At 41.5% G+C, this 11052-nt stretch overlaps 1 protein-coding gene across 1 annotated transcript in view; it reads left to right on the top strand.

Annotated features, from left to right (window-relative positions):
• Positions 1-48: 48 nt before the first annotated feature.
• Positions 49-11052, top strand: part of GGT5 (gamma-glutamyltransferase 5) — a 37009-nt gene continuing 26005 nt past the window's right edge. The window contains exon 1 of the mRNA XM_051633804.1: positions 49-424. The gene's annotated coding sequence lies outside the window, so the exon portion shown is untranslated. The remainder of the gene's footprint in view (positions 425-11052) is intronic.

The following is an 11052-nucleotide window of genomic DNA, read 5'->3' as shown; positions in this document are numbered from 1 at the left end:
CCTTAGAAATGAAGGGTGAGGCAGGAGAAAGAGGGGCGGGCAGCCCGGCCCGGCGCCGCTTGCTGCTCGGCGGCCTGTGCAGACAGCGGTGTGTGGAGAGAGCGTGTGGTGAGGAGTGGCAAGCGCAAAGACGCCTCCCGTCTGTCGGGAGGGGCGGCTTTCGTCCCGACTGCGAGGGAATTTAAAAGCGGTGTGGTAGAACAACTTCCTCACACTGTGGAGGAAAAGGAGGATTTTTGAATGGGAGTGTATTAAATGGCCAGAAAGCCACGTCAGAGAGACATGAGACAGCTGTGACGTGAAACACTTAGAAATGAGAGCTGCGTACATCCGTGGAGCTGTAGGAAACAGTAATTATGCATTCCAGGTTAAGACAATTGATAAGAGAAGCTGAAGTCCCCAGGAAAGGAACATGGTTCTAGAGGTAAGGAAGGATATTCACTTCTCAGTGTACAGGGAGAGTGAAATAACCCCGTGTGTTGGTAATATCCCCTGGTAGAGAGACAAAGTAAAACGGCTCATAATGCAGAAGTGTATTTGATACATGTTTTTAATTCACATTTAGAAAGAAGCAAGATGATACATTTCATTGCAAAGCCCCAGTAATTTGTCTGCAAGAAAAAAACAGCTGGGCAGAAAAAACTATCTGCGGCTTTGGTTTTATAATATTGGGGACTTGGGGGAAATTCCATAAAACCAGAGGAATGCTCATGTTATGCTGGTATTCAGAGGGAGAATTCCGATCAGAGGTTTAGAAAATAATTAACTTTATAAGATAGCAAAGAGGTATATAATTAACACCAGGAAGCATGATTACAGAAAATAAACCTGCCGACACAGGTTTGGTTTTGTTTGTGACAAGATGTACAGATTCTCTCAGAAAAGATCACTGTGGGTAAAATTTTCTTGACCATCGGGGTTTCATGCGAGAAGATGCAAGGATTGTTGAGTGACATGGTCTGGTTTACGTTATGTAGGGGGTCAGACAAGACAAAGTGGCCTCATATTCCACTCCTCGGGAACATTGAAACAAAGAGGGGGAAAATGGTGTTAGAACAAGAGAGAAATTCCTTTTGTAACATCATGCAAGGGGACTTCATTAATCCAGTTTAATAGGATTATTTACCAGTTTAAAATGATTGGCTATTTAAACAAATGCTTACAGGATGAGGACTAAAAATGGTACATTATTTCTTGGTGTGACATGTGCTTCCACTCCAATCTGATTTTCCTAAACTGGATCTGAAAGCTGCTTTTAATCTCAGTGGGGAGTAAGAGGAGGGAAGGCAGCAGCTCCAGTGGCGCTGGAGCAATCCAGTTCCTGACTGCTGAAAAAACAAATAAACAGCTTTTCAGACAACCCCATTTGGAATTAATTTGCTTATTCCTTACCTTTTTTATTTTGTGTGTTTTGTTTGGGGATTTTTTAAATAAATGGCCAATATTTTGAATGTACCGAGCTGGTAACAGGTGAGAGAGGACTTCTTAGACGAGTACAAAAGTTTGATTAAATAGAACTGCCTGAGCTGTATTTGCTGTGATTCACATATTTGAAGCAGCTGTGTCCTAGTGGGGTACTGGCCACCTTGTGAAATGCATTTGCAGGTGGAGACTGTCTGGCTCTGAGTCGCCGCTTCTTTTGAAGTCGGTCTCTCCTCCAGGTGGGGATAAAGAGCTACTTTAGCTCCAGAAACCAGCTGGAGCTTGATGGCAAAGCTGCTGTAATGTGTTTATTTAGCTATAAAAGGTACGGGTATGGTTGCCAGAAGCTTAGGAAGCATTAGACCTGATGTATTTTCAGTGGGTGATAGAACTGGAGAAAGAAAACAAGAATGAAACGGTTGGGTGAATAACTGGAAACAAAGCAGTGAAGGTCCTTGGTAGGGATGGCTCAGTTGTGCTTCTGCAAGTTAATAAAATAGCTGCATGGGAGACACTTATCAAATCCTTTTAATAGCTAGGGAAACTGTGGAGAACTGTGGAGTGACAGTCTGTTTATACTGATAGGTCTGTTCTGCACTGAAATGAGTGGTATGTGTCTGCTGTCACTTACACTGAGCATTTTCAAATGTAAATATCAGGAAGGTTTATGTATTTTTCCCATTTGGCAGATGGAGAGACAGGCCCAGACAAATCGCCTGCTGATACACACCACTTTCCTAGGCTTCCTTTTCCCCTTCCTCCCAAATTACAACTGTCTTTAAGCCATGGCAACACAAGGGGCTTTTTGTTTTGTTGGTGTATTTTTCCTGAGAGCAGTATTCCTGAAGTAGTTGGAGGCTGAGCTGTTTTCTGCAAGTCTAGATTCCATGCAGCAATCTGCCTTGGTGCTTGCTCTGTGTTTTTATCACTCATTCTGATGGAGGTATCAGCTGGGCAAAGGGGTGCACAGCTTCAGGGACCAGCTTCAGGCAAACTACATCTAGTAGATTCAAAGAGAAAGCAGCATTTTGTGACCTTGGGGTAATCACCACAGCATTGTAGTTTCAACGAAACTCTAAGGAGGTAATTAAGTTCATACAATTGCCATAAAGATGACTCAGTAGAGCCCAAGCAATTTGTGCTAATTTTGTGCTAATTGAGCTAGTACAGCACTTGGTACCAGAAAATCCACTAGGAAAGAAGATCCTCTGAATCTTCCAGTGGCAGCTTGCACTGTTAACTGATGTTCAGGTTAAACATTTGGCATATGTAAGAAACCAGATTCATGTGGCCTGGTGCTCGCAGCATTGTCTCTGGAGTTCACACAGCCTTCTCTTCTGAAAGCAGTACTGAAAACCTGCACATTAAGTCATATGGGGCCTCCAATGCATTTTACAGACCCCAGTGGAAAGTTTGGGCACAGATGGAGTGTTACATCAATGGTTTTGTAAGTGGCTTGCTCACTTTCAAATGGAGCAGTGTTTGTAGGGAAAGATCTAATTTAGGAGATGGCATGGGTTTCTGAAAAATGAGAGAGACCTTGTTGCTGGTGCAGGATTAATTTAATCTTTACCTGTAGGGACACGCTGGAGTGTCATAACTGTGAAGAACTTTGTGAAATGTGTTCTTTTGGCTGGAGAACTGTTTGGGTGTTGATATGTAAGGGATGAATGAAATAATTAGAGAATGTAGTCTGGTCAGTTGTCATGGGAGCAGAACTAGACTGCCATTTAACAAGAATTCAGCTGGAACAGAGCCTGGAGTCATATAGGTGAGGAGAAAAGGGGAATTTTCAGAACTGTGATAATGTTTTTGGTCCAACTGAAGCAATGCTCATGCAGACACCAACATTATACTGCTGCTAACATGCACAGACCTGCCAAGGCTGTAAGTTAAAGGTTCACAGGGATAAAGATGAGACTTCCTTTGTAGTCTGAGAAAACCTCAACTCACTCATTGCCTGTAATGTCTTCCCTTCTGAAGGAAGATCAGCAGGTCTCAGGATATGTTTAGCCATTGCAGGGCAATGGGTCCCCACGTCTGCCTACTTTCAGTGAACAGCTCTTTGAGCAGTCTAATGTACATTTAATTTGTTTAGCCAGGACAAAAAAAATAAATGTTAAACTTCTCAGAGTAAATAATTACATATCTAGTTGTAGGCTGTAACAGAAAACTATAGGTTCTCAAAGGAGAGGACTTTCTATGGATTCTTCTTCACATTATAAAAATTAATCCTTAAGAAACAAGAGACTATTGCACTTGTGCACAGCTGATGCCAGGACACTCAGGCAGAAATGGAAGGCTTCACAGAAATGCTGTTCTAGCTTCTCTCTTATGTTGCAGGTCTGTTGTTAGATCAGAGGTAATATTCTTTGTCTTTTAATATAAAGTAAAAATTGTAGCAACTCTTGGTTTGAAAAGACCCAGAAGCAGAGGACAGTGGTGCCCTGGGATGGGTACCTTGTGAAATGTGTCTCTGGTGGCTGATGGAAAGTAATGGGACAGTTCTGCAGGGAAGAGTGTTCTTTGAAGTCTTGCAAGAGGGAGAGAAAAAAAGATACAGGATTTTAATTTCTATTGAGGTATATGCATTAATTATCATAATTTATTCAAAGTGGTTACATTTTTGCCTAGCTTCTGCAAACAGAAGTTGCTTCAGATGTTGCAGGACAGCATGGGTATCAGTAGTTCCAACTCCAGCTTGCTTCCTGCAGTCTTGAGAGTATATTCAGAATAGTCTGAGTTAATAAGTGGTGTATTTTGTGCCTCTTTAGGTGTACTTTTGAGTTTTACAGCTTTAGCAGTCCAAAGTTAAAGATGTTCTTCACCATATGAAGTGCTAGAAATTTATTTTTATTTAAAACTGAGCATCTTGCATAATCACGTTAATCCAGGAGCTTGAGGCAACATTTCAACACTTGGGATAAAGTATGAGTACTGGTAGCAGAGTGTATAAACATAATGCATTGTTCAGGGAGCTAAAGCAACTCTTGGATCAAGAGGAAGTTTGAATTCAATTAACATTATTTCTGAAACTACTTTCTGAGTTTTGCTTTATTAATGTAGGGGTTGAGGTCTGGGATTTGGTTTAGAGAAGTCAAGCAATATTTAATGTGCCATTTTCCGTTCTAGCTGCTGGTGATCCATATTCTGGTTTTCAGTTTAGCATGCTTAATCTGGGGGAAAAAACACTGTTCCATTTGCCAGAAGTTTTTCCTGTTGATTTTGAAGGAAATGGCACTTCAAGCTGCTAATTGTGCTTTCATTTCATTTCTAGATATTCCCTAGAATTCTAAAGCAAGATTTTAATGCAGTAAGATATGCATGAACTGCTCAGCATTGACTAATACTTGAAGCGTGCAGTTAGAGCTCTGCTTGCTATTTATACTTGGCCAAATTGATATTCCTGTTTTTCAGTTCACTGGGTTTCTGCAAAGTGGCATTGACCACAAAGTCACCTTTTCTTATTTGAGCTGCAGTTCTCTGCTCAGGGTGAGCTGTGGGCACTGTGAAAAGGGGGACTGCCTTTGGCTCTGCCTCAATCGTACAACTGGATGTGCAAACTGCACTACAGAACATTGAGGGAAGAGTGGGCTCCCTAGGGAATGCTCCTCTGATGGTGAACATTGTTACAGAGCCCCAACTCAGCCTCTAAATTCTGCATCTCTAATACAGCATTTCTAGCTATAGAGTCTGGGCCTTCCAGGGCGAATTTGTTATATCCCAAGTAATCATTGTTCTCCCGTAGAACAAAAGTCCCTTTGTGTTTCCAGACGTTTTCAGGTGTCTTCCATAACTGCATGATATTCAGCATTGTGCTGGAGAAGCATCTGTCACTCAGCAGAGGAGAATGTGATGTTCCTTGCTAGGCTGTACTGGCACCTACAAATGCAGTTATTCTTTCTGTGTGCCTGAAAGGCAGCTTCTCTATCTACAGGATTTGTTGTAGGTGAGTACATGAATTTGAGGCAAGATGTGCTTGGATTAGTTTAGTATCGAGGTTTTTTTATAACTCCAGTAGTCCAAAAACCACTAAACAAGTAAATGCAGCTCTAACCTGCTTAATAAAATTAAATGTAATAAAGAATAGCCTTAGGAAGGGAGGCAGTTCAGAGCCATAATATGGATGGAGTAAGCTGTAGCTGGTTGGTTTTGTGATTGGTACAGTATTTCATGTTATTTTTATCCTTCCAGTTAAAACCAGATACTACTGTTCTTAAAGAGCAGTGAATCTATTTAATGGTACCTTTAATAATCTCCTCTTTCCTCTTGAAAGCACTATTTGAGAAGCAGAATGTCTCTCCCACTGATGGCTGTCTGCCAACTGGTTTTCATCTTTATCCTTTCTGATTCTGCAGTCATTTAGCCATGTGAAGCATTTGCTCTTTGTAAAGGCACCTTTTAGCTCCTGGCATTCAAGATGACAGAAATCAATGTGATTTGTTGGGGTGAGTGACCAGGAGGTGACAGTCAGAAGCCTTGGATATTGGGTGCTTCAGCCTGAAAGGCAAGATGAAGTATTTATGAATAGGAAACTGCACAGAGCTCGTGAAAGAGGATCAGTTTCAGGACCTCAGAAAAGAATATACAGAAGAGCAAATAAAGAAGATCCCCTGAGGTAGAAAGGAATTATTTATTTAAACTGATGTAAGAAGCTTCTGCAAATCCTTGATGTGGCTCTGAGCCTGCAGAAACCAATGGAAGAGCCTAGGTTGACCTCAATCCTGGGAGATTATTGTCTTCAAAACTGTTTGCCTATGGACCTTTTAAGATAAGATCAAAGAAGCTAAGTATTCTCTGACAGAAGTTTCCTTAAGTAAAAGCATCTGCTGTTGAAGAGCCTTAGGAAGGGGAGCCTTGAAATGGCTCCTGGAATTGGTTTGCTTACACTGGTCTACACCACAGTGATTTGAGACTGATGTCCCTGATAATCTGAAGAAGAGATACTTTATTTTGACTCTGATTTGGTACAACCAGATCTGAGTGCTCCAAGTCAGGCAGGTGTTCATGAAGTGTTTTTAAGAAGGTGTGGATTCTATTTTTATTTATTTATTTATTTATTTATTTTATGTGTAACATCTCTGAGAGAAACTATAGAATAGTTAGAATAAAATAATGGAAGTTTTCATGACTGCTGGTCAGTTGAAAGGATGCACAGAGCAGATTGTGAGCAGATTTTCTGCATCCCAAGACGTCTTTCCACTAAAATAATAGAGACTTAGTTACTGCAAGACTTCCAGTAAAATATTTGGAGCCATATGTGTTTGACCTAGAAATTAACATCTGCTACAGATAATTGCTTCATGTAAGCTTGAACATTATCTTTGAGCTTGGACTCACATGAGTTTGTGAGATGGATGCTGTGGATTTTGTTTTGTCTCCCCTCAGCTGCTCCTTTAGAAAATTCAGCACTGCATTTCAGAACTTCTTCAAAGCTTTATGGAGGTTTACCCTCCCCTCTCTTTTCTTTTTTTGACCTAACTGTCTGTGTGGGAGACCCCAGATTTGTGTGAAGATGTTTACAGAAATGGCCTGGACATTTGTATTCAGTCAAATACACTTTTAAAGATAGTTTGGGTTGATAGGATCTTTAATTTCTTTTCAGAAGCTGACATGTTCTTGTCCTCTGAAATTAGAACATAGATTTGTTTCCTTGCAGTACAAGATAAAGTATGTTTTGAAGCTTCTTTTCTAACAGTGGTCATTTGACACCATTTAAAATATGTCAGGTTTCCCGTTATCTGTTATTTGTTTCTTTTATTTTTATAATTTTTTTCTTGTTTCAAGTGCCTAAGTCTGTAAGCAAAGTAATGACAAAATTTCAGTCATATGAGACCAGTTAGAATGGAATTAAGAGTTTCTGCTTTGGATGCACAGCCAAGAGCATTTGAAATGTTGAGAGAAACAGTCTTGGAACAGGCTGTTCTTATCCTGAACCGAATTTCTTGGTGTATATCCAGAAGTACTGAACATGACTGCAAATTGGGATGCAGAAGAAAAATTTGGGACTGAGCAGGACAAGGCTTGTTCTTCTGTTGCTTTGCTCCCTGTGGTGTTAGAGCCAGCTTAGGGCAAACTGTCTGCCAGGGGCACCAGGCTCTTGCTTGCCATGTCTAAAAGCAAGACACGGGGCTAGCTGGAGCAGATAAGTTACCAACCAGCAATTCATGTTATGCACGTGAAGTTCTCAATTGCCAGATTTCCCAGGTTGAAGTTTATTTTGTACAGTGAGAGCAGATTTAATATAAATCTTGCAGCTCTTCAGTAAGTCTCTCCATGTACTAAGTGTGGGGAGGTCAGTGGGATCATATAACATGCAGGATGGTATCTAAGGGCTTACAGGGATATTATAAAAATTGTTCTGTTCTTCAAAATACTAAAACGTTATAATTTTTTATCTGAATATGAAATATTGAATAATGAATTTCACTAAAAGTGTCTTTAAATTCATGAAGGTTTGGAGAATAAGTAAAACATTTGCCTGAGGGGAAAGAAATTTTTATTTGGGAAGTGAATGTGATTTGTAGTCTTCATATCCTGTTCTTGTGTCCTTCATATTCAGAAGTTTTACAGTTGCTGAACAAGCCATAATAGAGGAGAAAAAGATGGTGGCAACCTTAGGTATCTAAGGTGATGTGAGCTTGAAGTTATTGAAACACTGTTCCCCAAAGCCATGAGAGGACTTGCAGACAAAACAGCTCAGTTTCATCCTGCCAATGTTCGTGTTCTCTAGTTTGCATGGAAAAGCAGCTGAGGAAAATCTGCTTCCTCTGACTGTGTTACACAGTGCACCTTCTGAACAGCTCCAAGGGCATGTCAGCTTTCCATGAAACAAGGGATTCACAGAGGTTTTAAGCATGTGTCTAAATGATGCAAGGAGGCAGTAAGCATGTGTTTAAATGCTTTGCTGGATTTCCAATAGTTAGGTAGCTTTTCAGAGCCTCAGTTTCCCTGTTCTGTAATTAAGGCTTTCCTAATTCACAGGAGTGTTGTGAGGAGAAACACTGAACTCTCTGGAAGATTGCTCTGGCACTCTGTTGACTGTATATCATAAATACCTCCAAAGAGCTCTTCTAGACTTCTGTTTTTCTAAACAGACAATTCCCATCAACCTCTAAATCTTATTTACATAAATTTTTCTGCAGGTGATGAAGCAGCAAGCCATATAGTATGGTTTGAGGTATCAAAAGTAAAGTCAGTCAGTAAATGACCCAGGAATCAGTGGTATTTATGAACTTGCTTGTTTTCTTAGGGAAAAGGATATACTTGATGGATGATACCTTTGCTTTATTTTACTTTAGTTTGGAAGTAATCATGGAAGGAAGAGTAAAAAGTTCACAGATACAGAAAACAAGACTTATGTAGGTCTTGCCTGACTTTAAGAGTGTAGTTGAATTTTTTTCCGTCTGGCTATGAAACTGTGCTATGTCTTTCTAAGACCTCCACAGAGGGGAATACAGTGCCTTTTTGGTGCATTTTAATCTTCACACCCTTAGTTGTGTTAGCTTTTTGACTGTGGAAAGAGAGCTGTGTATTGTCTTACAGGTGGAGTGAGGAAGAAGGTTTCGTCCTCAGTTTTATTTTTAATTCTGCCACTGACTTGCTCTATAGCCATAAGTTAACAGCTCATACCTGTTGGTGGACAAGTCACTTCTGTCTTTCTCAGCTTCTGCTCTGCTAAGGATTGCAAGGTTTACGTGACTTGTCCTGTGTATGCCGAGGCAAACTGGGATTCTACTACTGGGTTGTTGCATTCTGCTGCCTTCACCTGAGGCAGATACCTGAGCACCAGACACTGCTGTAGCTTCATGTAGATGTGAAGAGCAGAGGACACCATTTCTTGGGCTTGGGTGGGAGAGGCTTTCCTGCGTGCTGCTGTGCTTGAGAGAGAGAGAGAGGGGAGAGAAACAGGCAAGATTTAAGAGGGAAGCAGAGAGATATTGAAATCTGATGGCCTGATTCAGTCCAGGTACTCATATATGTTCTGGTGCTAGAATTGTCTATAAGAACATTAGGACTGAAATAAATGAAATTGTTGGCTCTGGTTTGAAGGATGTAGTGTCCAGGATAACTTGCTTTGTGCAATTCTTTGTAAAAAGAAAGGCATAACCAGAGCACACCACTGGTTTCTGAGTGCTGTTCAGCTGCAGGGGTTAAAAAATCAGCACCATCAATGCCAGAAGAGTTATGGCTGGATCTCTAGCAGAATGAGAATCTACTCCAGACCTACCAGCTGTTCTGTGCAGCACAGGGACAGGATGCTGTTATGTCAACAGTCCTATTGAAATAACGCTTAAGAAACAGCCTAGGGAAGATCCCTGAGCCCTCTACCTGTAGGTGTCCTCATCTCCCAGTCTATTAACTACATTGAATATTAGTTTCTAAGTGCACTGAGGCACTGCTGGATCTTGTTTAGGTGTTTCTCAGAACAGGGGCCCCCTGACAGGGCAGAGTACTCAACTCATTATTATAGAACAACAGTAGCTCTGCCATTGGGTCTATCCCCACCTAAACTTTACCAAGCTTTGTGGTGTATCCCATTGTGTAAGACCTGGCACAGACACAGAATTATGATTAGGGATCTAGGAAAGAGAAATCCTAGATGTGCTGTATGAAAGGGGCTCTCAAAAGGGTTTGCCAGTATAGTTGGAAGCTGTTCATAGGGTTCCTTCAACACTGTGTGACCTGGGGATGTTGCTGAGAACCTGGCTTAGAGCCCATCTAGTTTTAGAGTCAAGATTAGGGTCTGAGCATGAAAAATTCAAGCCATGTAGCAAGAGAGTTCAGAGAGGATACCAGAGTAAAGCAAGGGCTTCTACCTAGTGGTCTCCTTTGCCTGTGGGACTGGAGTACCCCATGGATGAGTGCCAGCCTAAGGGTAGGTGAGGCACAGGCCGAAGTGTCTCTTAGGCTGGGACAGTGGGGTCCTTCTCAGCCAGAACTTCATACCCCGCTGGCTCCTCCCGCATTGTGTTTCCTGGGCTAGGTATGGGTGGAGCTCAGGCCGGGCCCCACCGTGCTCTGGAAGTGTACCCAGAACCAGAGCTACTCTGTGCCAGTGTGATAGCCCTCAGTGCCCTGGGGGATCCATTCACACTAAAAGGATTAGGACTGTCACTGCTAGAGAGGAAAAGAATTTGCCATGACTACTTCCCCCCAGCACAACCAGGGTTAACACAATAAAACCTTGACACCCACTCATTTGTCTTGGGCCAGAGCTCCTCCCACATGTAAACAGAGAGTAAGTTCATTGCATCCTTGCACAGGACCTTGCTATCGAATCACATTTAGAATAGCACAGAGGTCCAGGCAGAGGGCAGAGCTCCCAGTTTCACCAATGAACTTTGCTTTCAATGCTGTATCTTTTTGTTTTTTTAAACTCTGCTATTTCCCAGAAATGTGTTCTGCTTTTCAGCCTTTAGTATTCATGGCTCATATATCCAGCATGCAGAGACACTCCAGCTCATGCTTCTTCACTTCCTGTCCCTGATAGTTTCACCTCGAGGCATTCACTTTGCTTCACCAGCATTGTCAAGCTGCAGTTTTGTTTCCTTGCCTATTGGTAACCATTTTATATTGTTCTCTGCTGTTCCCAGCGTATTTGAATTTGACATTCCTGTTCTAGGAAAA

Source organism: Apus apus, chromosome 16 (assembly GCF_020740795.1).
Source record: "Apus apus isolate bApuApu2 chromosome 16, bApuApu2.pri.cur, whole genome shotgun sequence".
Taxonomy (NCBI): domain Eukaryota; kingdom Metazoa; phylum Chordata; class Aves; order Apodiformes; family Apodidae; genus Apus; species Apus apus.
The sequence above is the reverse complement of the archived record's forward strand: the minus strand, read 5'-3'. Positions and strand labels throughout refer to the sequence as shown.